General features: G+C 44.8%; 1 protein-coding gene across 5 annotated transcripts in view; it reads left to right on the forward strand.

Moving 5' to 3' along the window:
- Positions 1–10,000, forward strand: part of si:ch211-278a6.1 (SRC kinase signaling inhibitor 1) — a 104,338-nt gene that overhangs the window by 60,623 nt on the left and 33,715 nt on the right. The window lies entirely within an intron of this gene.

Genomic DNA, 10,000 nt, shown 5'->3' on the forward strand with positions numbered 1-10,000 from the left:
ACAAACACCTTGTACAATCGTGCATGTACATGTGCAAAGCATACAAACACATGCACAGTTACAGTGAAATGCTGCCATAAAAAGATAAAGTATAAGCATGGAGTTATAACCAGAAGTAGAGAATTGGATGATTCCCCTCAACTTATGTAAGCAGAGAAAAATAACATGAAACATGCTACGCCCCCGAGGCAATAACAGACAGAAAAGTATACTCTCAATAAGCAAAACTCTCCTTTAGAGCATACATAGCAAACAACACTTTTGATTAACAACAAAAAACAAAAGACTAAAGCATATTGAGTTTTATAAATGAGCCAATACTTAGTAAACAGGAGAAGGTACAAATGACACAGGAGAAGAACAAACACTCTTTTGAGAAACTGGGAAGCTTTCCGCACTCACTCACTGCTTGAGCCGCTGATTGTTTTACATAATGGAGTTCTTCAGTCAGCCAGGTTTATCAACCAGACTGGGAATGTGATATGTCGTCTGGGGAACCATGAGAAACACACACAGCAGCATACATTACACACTCTTTTATTTAGAATATATACGTACATCCACACACACACAACAGCATACATTACACACTCTTTTATTTAGAATATATACGTACATCCACACACACAGCAGCATACATTACACACTCTTTTATTTAGAATATATACGTACATCCACACACACACAGCAGCATACATTACACACTCTTTTATTTAGAATATATACGTACATCCACACACACACAGCAGCATACATTACACACTCTTTTCTTTAGAATATATATGTACATCCACATACATGCATGCATGTATGTAGGGTGTATTTTGCACACATAAGCACACACATTATCGTGCGCATATGCATTCTCCAATTTCCATACATACCGATGAGAACACATGCTGAAGCACTCGCACATTGCAATTGGACTACGCATCATCACAGGGGAGGACTCTGAGGACTAGTCCTACCTGTTCTCTACCTCCGTGAGAATGCTTTAGGCACACATATGGAAAGTGGATGAGATGACTATAAGCATATATGCAAAGTGGATGACTCTGAGCGTGTGACAGTGGTGTGTGTGTGTGTGTATGTGTGTGTATGTGTGTGTGTGTGTGTGTGTGTGTGTGTGTGTGTGTGAGAGAGAGAGAGAGAGAGAGAGAGAGGGAGAGGAATGATGCAGTGTGAGAGGAAGCGAGAGAGACAGAGAGAGAGAGAGAGAGAGAGAAAGAGAAAGAGGAAGGGGGGGGGGGTTGGGTGAGAGACAGGTGGAGTCCACGGTTGCCAGGGCAACCCCTGCCTTATAAGGCAAGCGGTGATATCACATTGCAAAGGTCAGGCCGGGAAAAAGGGAGAGAGGGAGGGAGAGGAGGGGAGGCAGAGCATTAGGGGGAAAAAAAAAAGAACGATAGAGGGGGGAGAAGAGAAAAGAACGATAGAGGGGAGAAGAGAAAAGAACGATAGAGGGGGAGAAGAGAAGGAGAGAGCAGAGGAGGAACCGCTGGGAGCACAGACCACTGTTATTCCTCTCCACGCTCCTTCTCTGGGCTTTTGTTGTGCAACACGCCGAGCGAGCGACCATGGAACACGCTCCAGGGAGAGGAGGAAGAGGAGGAGGATGAAGAGGAGAGGGGAGGTGTAGATAGAGTCAGCAGAGCGAGCAAGGCAAAACGCAGCGTGGCACAGCAAAAGACGCCACTCAGACAAAGAGAGGAGAGAGAGAGAGAGAGAGAGAGAGTGAGAGAGAGAGAGAGAGAGAGAGAGAGAGAGAGTGAGGAGAGAGAGAGAGAGAGGAGAGAGAGGAGAGAGAGAGCTCCCAGCCTCCCCGGCGTCCGCGCCGCAGAAAGAGTTAAGCAGCCAGCCAGCAAGCCAGCTAGGCAGGCAAGCGATGCTGTAATGAAATAAATAAAAGAGTTTCCTTCCGTCACGAGAGAGCGGGAGGGGTGGGAGAGAGGGAGAAAGGGAGAGAGAGAGCAGAGGACAGAGTGGAGAGAGAGAGGGAGGGAGGGAGGGAGGGAGAGAGGGAGAGAGAGAGAGCAGCGCTGGAGGTGGTGGCAGGGGGTGGGGGGAGTGAGGGAGGGAGGATTCTGTGCACCTGACAGCCGGCTGGCGAAACTCACTGGTGAAGGCACTGGACTGGGGGTCAGGTGTGTGTACGTGTGTGCGCACGGCAGAGTCACACACACACACACGCACGCGCTTGCGCGCACACACACCCACGAGCAAACAGGTGCGCTGCAGGTGAGGCTACGCTTGCGTGTTTGTGCTTGTCGGAGGGTTTTGTCTTTGTAAGTATTGTGCTTTAAGTATTTGTATTGAACCTGTGTGGTTAGCATGTAATTATGTGTTCACGTATGGCAACGCATGTGTCTTCTATAGAATCCTTACCTTGAACTAGTTCTGTATTGTTTGTAAGGGAAGAGCTGTGTTGTGCATATGCGTTTGTGTATGAGCACGTGGAGGTAAACAGGTAGGGAAGGCTAGTGGAAAGCAGATGAGAGACAGGCAGAAAGAAGGAGAGAGAGAGAGAGAGAGAGAGAGAGAGAGGAGAGAGAGAGAGAGAGGAGAGAGAGAGAGAGAGAGAGAGAGAGAGAGAGAGAGAGTGTGGTGGAGGTATAATGAGAGGTGAAAAGATCACGGCGAGTGAGAAACAGACAGAAAAAGTCAGAGACAGAAGGAGAGAGGGAGGCAGAAAGTGATGAAGGGGGCGAGAAGAGAGGGTGAGAGAGAGGAGGGAGAAAAGAGGGGAAAAGAGAGAGTGGGAGAACGAGAGAGGAGGAAGGAGAAAGAGAGGGTGAGAGAGAGGAGGGAGAAAAGAGGGGAAAAGAGAGAGTGGGAGAACGAGAGAGGAGGAAGGAGAAAGAGAGGGGTGAGAGAGAGGAGGGAGAAAAGAGGGGAAAAGAGAGAGAGTGGGAGAACGAGAGAGGAGGAAGGAGAAAGAGAGAGAGAGAGGAGGGAGGAAAAGGGAGAAACAGAGAGGGAGAGAGAGGGGGGGTGGCTGTTTAGCATGCTGGTCAGGTGGTGTGAGGCTCCAGTCGGCTCTGTTCTGTCCTTCTGTCAGCAACCCTGCAGCTCCCTCCTGCACAGATGCACCACAGGGGAGCTGTGTCTGTGTGTGTGTGTGTGTGTGTGTGTGTTGTGTGTGTGTGTGTGTGTGTGTGTGTGTGTGTTTGTGTGTGTGTGTGTGCTGATGTGTGTTTGCCTGTGTGTACTGCAATTGTATGGCTTTTGATTTAAAAACAGCATTTATTTGGTTGTGCAGGTACTTATAAATTTATGTTTTATGGTTGCTGCATTAGGCAAAGTGTGTTTGTATGTGTGTGTGTTTGTGTTGTTTATCTGTTTGTATGAGCTGTCTGTCATGTGAATCAAAGATATTATGCGGAAGTGGCTGTGTGTGCCTCAGCATGTCTGTAAAGTGTTAATATGCTGGTAATATGTGCATTTCAATGTAGGTGTCCTTGTGTTTACATATAAACATGTTAGTGTGTTGACATGTCAGCTCTTGACAGGTCTGAGTATGAGGCTGAAATGTGGGAGTTTGCTTTTGTACCCATGATGCTCTGCGGCTGAGCTTTATGGCAGAAAGTGATAATAATTGCCCTGTTGACAGACTCCAGACAGAGTGCCCGGACCTTGAGCTTTGAACTGTTTTCTGAAGGTGTGCTGGGGTGTTATGGTGTCAGGATAATGAAATACGCAGTGTGGCTGTGTGTGTGTGTGTGGTGTGTGTGTGTGTGTGTGTGTGTGTGGCTGTGTGTTTGAGTGTGTGTGTGTGTGTGTGTGTGCACCCCGCATGAGTGTCACGATTAATTCTACACTGACAAATGACATATTTTGGGTCAGAAATGCCATGGCAACAGTATGGAAATACCTTAAGCCTATCAGCTTTGAAATCAGAAATGTTCTGCTCTTACCTGTTATTTAGTCCACTTAGAGTCTTAGAGATAGTTTTGCACTCTTTACTGCCCTTTCACCAACCTACCTGCACACACACACACACACACACACACACACACACACCAGCACACACACAAAGCCACACTGCATATTTCATTATCCTGACACCATAACACCCCAGCACACCTTCAGACACACTCCTTTACTTCTTCAACTACACTTCCTCCCACATATACGGCATCCCATTGGCCTGAGACTCCGCCTCCTCAGCGCGTCGACCCTGTAGCACTTGTCTGGTTGTGATCCTCCCCTCTGCAGGAGCCTGACCCACTTCTGTAGCCCAGACCATGTTCCGTATCAGACAGGTCCGCACTCACCTCTCTATAGTATAGAGGATAAGACAGCTAGCAGACGAGGCGAAGCCCCGTGACACTGAGGAGGAGAGGAGAGGAGCAGAGCACTGTAAGACTCTGTGTGTGTGTGTGTGTGTGTGTGTGTGTGTGTGTGTGTGTGTGTGTGTGTGTGTGTGTGTGTGTGTGTGTGTGTGTGTGTGTGAGTGACGTATCCCACACCAGTAGCTGTGAGCAGTGTGGCTACAGGGATGACTGCAGGTTACTATTCTAGATGTTCTGCTCTCCATGCCGTCTTGCTGTTGAGGCGTCAATCTCTTTAGGATAGCGTCTTTCTTCTGCATCCTAACTGTAGGCGAGACTGCCGTGGCATTGCTATGAGAATATTTGAGAAGACTATTGCAATGCATAGCTTCTCCACGTTGCAACCATTGCATCTGTGTCATGCTATAGAATTGGTAGTCTTGAAACTTTTTCTTAAATGTATGAAAAAGGCAGAGCGGCAAGTCAAAAATGTTGCATTGCGACAGATCGATCTCAAGTGCTCGCTGCCAGTTAGGACAGCCTGCTTGATTTAAGCGTCAGCAATTTACTTTTGTCGTTTGCTTTTGTCGTTGGCACTTATTTGCGTAGCTTGCAGTTAGGACACAGTGTTAGCCACCGTTTTCATCAATTCCTTAAACAGCTTGAATTCCTTAGTCTTAGTCTAGACCACCTTATTAAATATTCAGTTTGCATGAGAGGGGGGCTGGCAGACTTCCCGAGTATTCCTGTGTATTTCTGTGAGTATGATAGTTTCTTAAGCACACACACACTCACACTGTTCTGTTAGTTGTCCTGTTCTTCAAAGTTGAGGAATCCAATTTTTGGGGGAAGGAGGGATGATGAGGGGGCGTTTTTAGCTCATGCATTCCATCTCTTCTCCTCTCTCAGTCCTTTCACAAGTCACACACACATAGTCTAGTCGTGATCCCCATAGGCCCAATAATGAACCCAGAATTGTTGAGTACCCTAAAGTTTTATTGCAGAAATGTCATCTATAGGCCTAGTGGGTGGAATTCAACTTGGTTGCCTAAAGTTGCACTTTGGGCAATTTGCATAATTAGCATAAATAGACAATTTAGGCGAGGCAGTACAGGTGAATAGGGTAAAAAATTGAAATAATAGATATCACCATGAAACCTTCTGAGTTGATTACTTATGTTAAGATGAGAAAAAAATGTATTGCATGTTTTTTATATTTTAATGTTTACATATGCAAATGAGGCCCTATCTCATTAAAAATGCTCCAATTTGCATACACACAAAAGCAGATAAAGCCAGGCTCAAAATTGTTTTTCCAAGGTAAACACGTATACTTGGGGGGGTGAGTTGCTGAAAACCTTTAAGAAACTTGGTAAGGAGGCAGTGTTGACCTATGGACAGACAGATTAAGAAATTAAGTGTGCCATGCAAAACTAGAAAAGCACTCCGAGAGTGCAGACCTCCGCCAAGCGAAAACATAACCGCCTCCTGGATCCAGACGGTGATCCGGATCACTCCCAAACTTTTTGAGTTATCTTGCGAACAAACACACAGACAAACAAACGAACAAACAGACAAACAAACCCCGATGAAAACATAACCTCCTTGGCGGAGGTAATAACTATATAACAGCATGCACACACACAAACCCACAAGAACTATATACAACATGCAAAATAACTATATACAGCATGCAGATACACACAAACCCAAAAGAACTATATACAATAGGCAAAATAACTATATCCAGCATGCACACATACACAAATGCACAATAACTATATACAAGAACTATATATAACATGCAAAATAACTATATACAGCATGCACATACACACAAACCCACAAGAACTATATACAATATGCAAAATAACTATATCCAGCATGCACACGTACACAAATGCACAATAACTATATACCAGAACTATATACAACATGCAAAATAACTATATACAGCTAGCCTGACGAGCCAGACCCACATTAAAATGTAGGGTCTGGGCACTCACCGTTCGCAGTGCTTAGTCCGAGGGGCGGGATAATCGGTTGTCTTTCAAATTCCCTCTGCACGCAATAGGACAGCGCTATGAGTCCCATGCGTTTTCCCACCAGCGGAGCTAGTTGGCTAGTTCAAACTTTTGACAACTTAAAAAAAGCTTAACTTGTGTCACACTGTTGGCCAACAGCAACATCCATCTTCTTTGTTTTCAAGTAGCAGGGAATTCAAGCCAAACCGTTGCAACTCTGCCATCAATCATTATGTTAAGCCCGCCTAACGACTCTATACACGATTTGATTGGCCTGATAGAAGTTTAATTTTTCGAGCTCACAAGCCAACGGAGAGTTGCTAGACTAGCCCTGGAAGCAAATGTAATTTGCTGCCGCTAGGGTGCGTCTACAGTGTAGATTTCTAGGCTAATATACAGCATGCACATACACACAAACCCACAAGAACTATATACAATATGCAAAATAACTATATTCAGCATGCACACGTACACAAATGCACAATAACTATATACAAGAACTATATAGAACATGCAACGCGCGCGCATACGCACACACACACACACACACACACACACACACACACACACACACACACACACACTGTAAACTATATAACTATATACAGTATGCACACACGCGTGCACACACACACACACACACACATACACACACACATATTTAACAACAACCACACAATCCCACTCAATAGCCTTCACCATCTTCATAATTTCTTTCCTCATTCCCTTCAGTCTCATCATCTTCTTGATCTTTATCTGAATGTATTGTGAATGGGTTGCAGCATCAGACCTCACCCCTTTCACACTTAGTCAGTGCAACTGAGACTTGCAGCATGGCAGCTGCAGTTTCCTTTGCTGCAGGCTTTCAATGTGCTGCAGCTACAGCTGGTGACATCAAGCAAATTTACTGGAGCCACTGCCTGGATGGCAAGAGCGGGCATGACAGCCCCTTCATTAGCAACCTCCCACCCAAACTTTGTGATGTCTGGCATCTGCAGGAGGCTCTGTCTGACCTGCAGACTTCCACAACATGACCTGACGATGAGAACGCAGTATGTGCAGCATCAGGTTGGCATCTGTTGGAGGACGCTTTTTAAGCTTAGGAGGCTTTTTGCTGCGACTGTAAATCTGGTAGCGAGTATTGTTCAAGGAAACTGCAGCTGCCATGCTGCAAGTCTCAGTTGCACTGACTATTGCAAGTGTGAAGGGGGTGAGGTCCACTGCTGCAACCCATTCAATACATTCAGATAAAGATCAAGAAGATGATGAGACTGAAGGGAATGAGGAAAGAAATGATGAAGATGGTGAAGGCTATTGAGTGGGATTGTGTGGTTGTTGTTAAATATGTGTGTGTGTGTGTGTGTGTGTGTGTGTGTGTGTGTGTGTGTGTGTGCGCGCGTGTGTGCATACTGTATATAGTTATATAGTTTACAGTGTGAGTGTGTGTGTGTGTGTGTGTGTGTGTGTGTGTGCGTGCGTGCGTGCGTGCGCGTTGCATGTTCTATATAGTTCTTGTATATAGTTACTGTGCATTTGTGTACGTGTGCATGCTGGATATAGTTATTTTGCATATTGTATATAGTTCTTGTGGGTTTGTGTGTACGTGCATGCTGTACATGTATATAGTTATTTTGCATGTTGTATATAGTTATTGTACATAGTTATTGTGCATTTGTGTATGTGTGCATGCTGGATATAGTTATTTTGCATATTGTATATAGTTCTTTTGGGTTTGTGTGTATGTGCATGCTGTATATAGTTATTTTGCATGTTGTATATAGTTCTTGTATATAGTTATTGTGCATTTGTGTACGTGTGCATGCTGGATATAGTTATTTTGCATATTGTATATAGTTCTTGTGAGTTTGTGTGTGTGCATGCTGTTATATAGTTATTACCTCCGCCAAGGAGGTTATGTTTTCATCGGGGTTTGTTTGTCTGTTTGTTTGTTTGTTTGTCTGTGTGTTTGTTCGCAAGATAACTCAAAAAGTTTGGGAGTGACCCGGATCACCGTCTGGATCCAGGAGGCGGTTATGTTTTCGCTTGGCGGAGGTCTGCACTCTCGGAGTGCTTTTCTAGTTTTGCATGGCACACTTAATTTCTTAATCTGTCTGTCCATAGGTCAACACTGCCTCCTTACCAAGTTTCTTAAAGGTTTTCAGCAACTCACCCCCCCAAGTATACGTGTTTACCTTGGAAAAACAATTTTGAGCCTGGCTTTATTACACTATCTGCTTTTGTGTGTATGCAAATTAGAGCATTTTTAATGAGATAGGGCCTCATTTGCATATGTAAACATTAAAATATAAAAAACATGCAATACATTTTTTTCTCATCTTAACATAAGTAATCAACTCAGAAAGTTTCATGGTGATATCTATTATGTACATTTTTTACTCTATTCACCTGTACTGCCTCGCCTTAATTGCCTATTTATGCTAATTATGCAAATTGCCCAAAATGCAACTTTAGGCAACCAAGTTGAATTCCACCCACTAGGCCTATAGATGACATTTCTGCAATAAAACTTTAGGGTACTCAACATTTCTGGGTTCATGAAATCACGACTAGACTAACACAGACACACACACGTGCACACACACACACACACACATATATACACACACATAGACACACAGACACACACTAGACACACAGACACACACACAGACACACACACACGCGCACACACACACACACACACACACACACACATACACACACATAGACACACAAACATGCACACACACACACACACACACACAGACACAGACACACACTTACACACTTTCACACACACACACACACACACACACACACACACACACACACAGACACACACAGACACACACACACACACAGACACACAAAAGCACACACGCGCTCGCGCGCACACACACACAGACATACACACACACAGACACACACACGCGCACACATACACACACACACACACACAGTGGTCAGCCTGCAGTCTCTGCCCAGGGTATAGGCAGGGAGAAGAGGGGAATTAAATGGGAATTAAAATTCATGGACCTGCTGCTGCTGCTGCTGTTGCTGCTACTGTATCTCCTGGCCCGATCCTGCTTTTCCAGCAGTCAGCCCATACTATGCCATACAAAAAGTCAGCCCATACTGTGCCATACAAAAACCCATTGATAGAAAAATCACAACCTGCACACAAACACACACACACACACACACACACACACACACACACACACAGACATGCACACACACAAACACACACACACAAGTGAGAGCAAGAGGAGCGAATTATATATTGTGAGAAAGGGAGGGTATCAAACAGAGAGAGCAAAGAGGAGAGAGAAGAAAGTCGATACACTGAAAGAAATTTGTTGAATTGTTCTGCGTCTGGGATTTCAGCCAGTGAACTGAAGAGAAAGGGACCAAGAGAGAGAGAGATAGAGAGAGAGAGAAAGAGAGAGAGAGGGGGTAAATGTGTTCCATTTGCTCTCACTGTTTGCTCTTAATTGAGGCAACGTCAGCTGATTGTGGGTCAATGAGGGGTTGCTTATTTGATTTGTGCTAATCTGCGGCCACCTTAACTAGCCAGTAATGGGCCCTACACACACTGCTGCCACGGAAGAGACCCTGTTGTCATGGTGATAAAAAATGCCGCTAGCCTGTAACAGTATCTCCTCCAGGTTAGCTGTGCTTGTTTAAGGTTTAGGTGACCGTCTA

This window comes from Alosa sapidissima, chromosome 3 (genome assembly GCF_018492685.1).
Source record: "Alosa sapidissima isolate fAloSap1 chromosome 3, fAloSap1.pri, whole genome shotgun sequence".
NCBI classification, from domain to species: Eukaryota; Metazoa; Chordata; class Actinopteri; order Clupeiformes; family Clupeidae; genus Alosa; species Alosa sapidissima.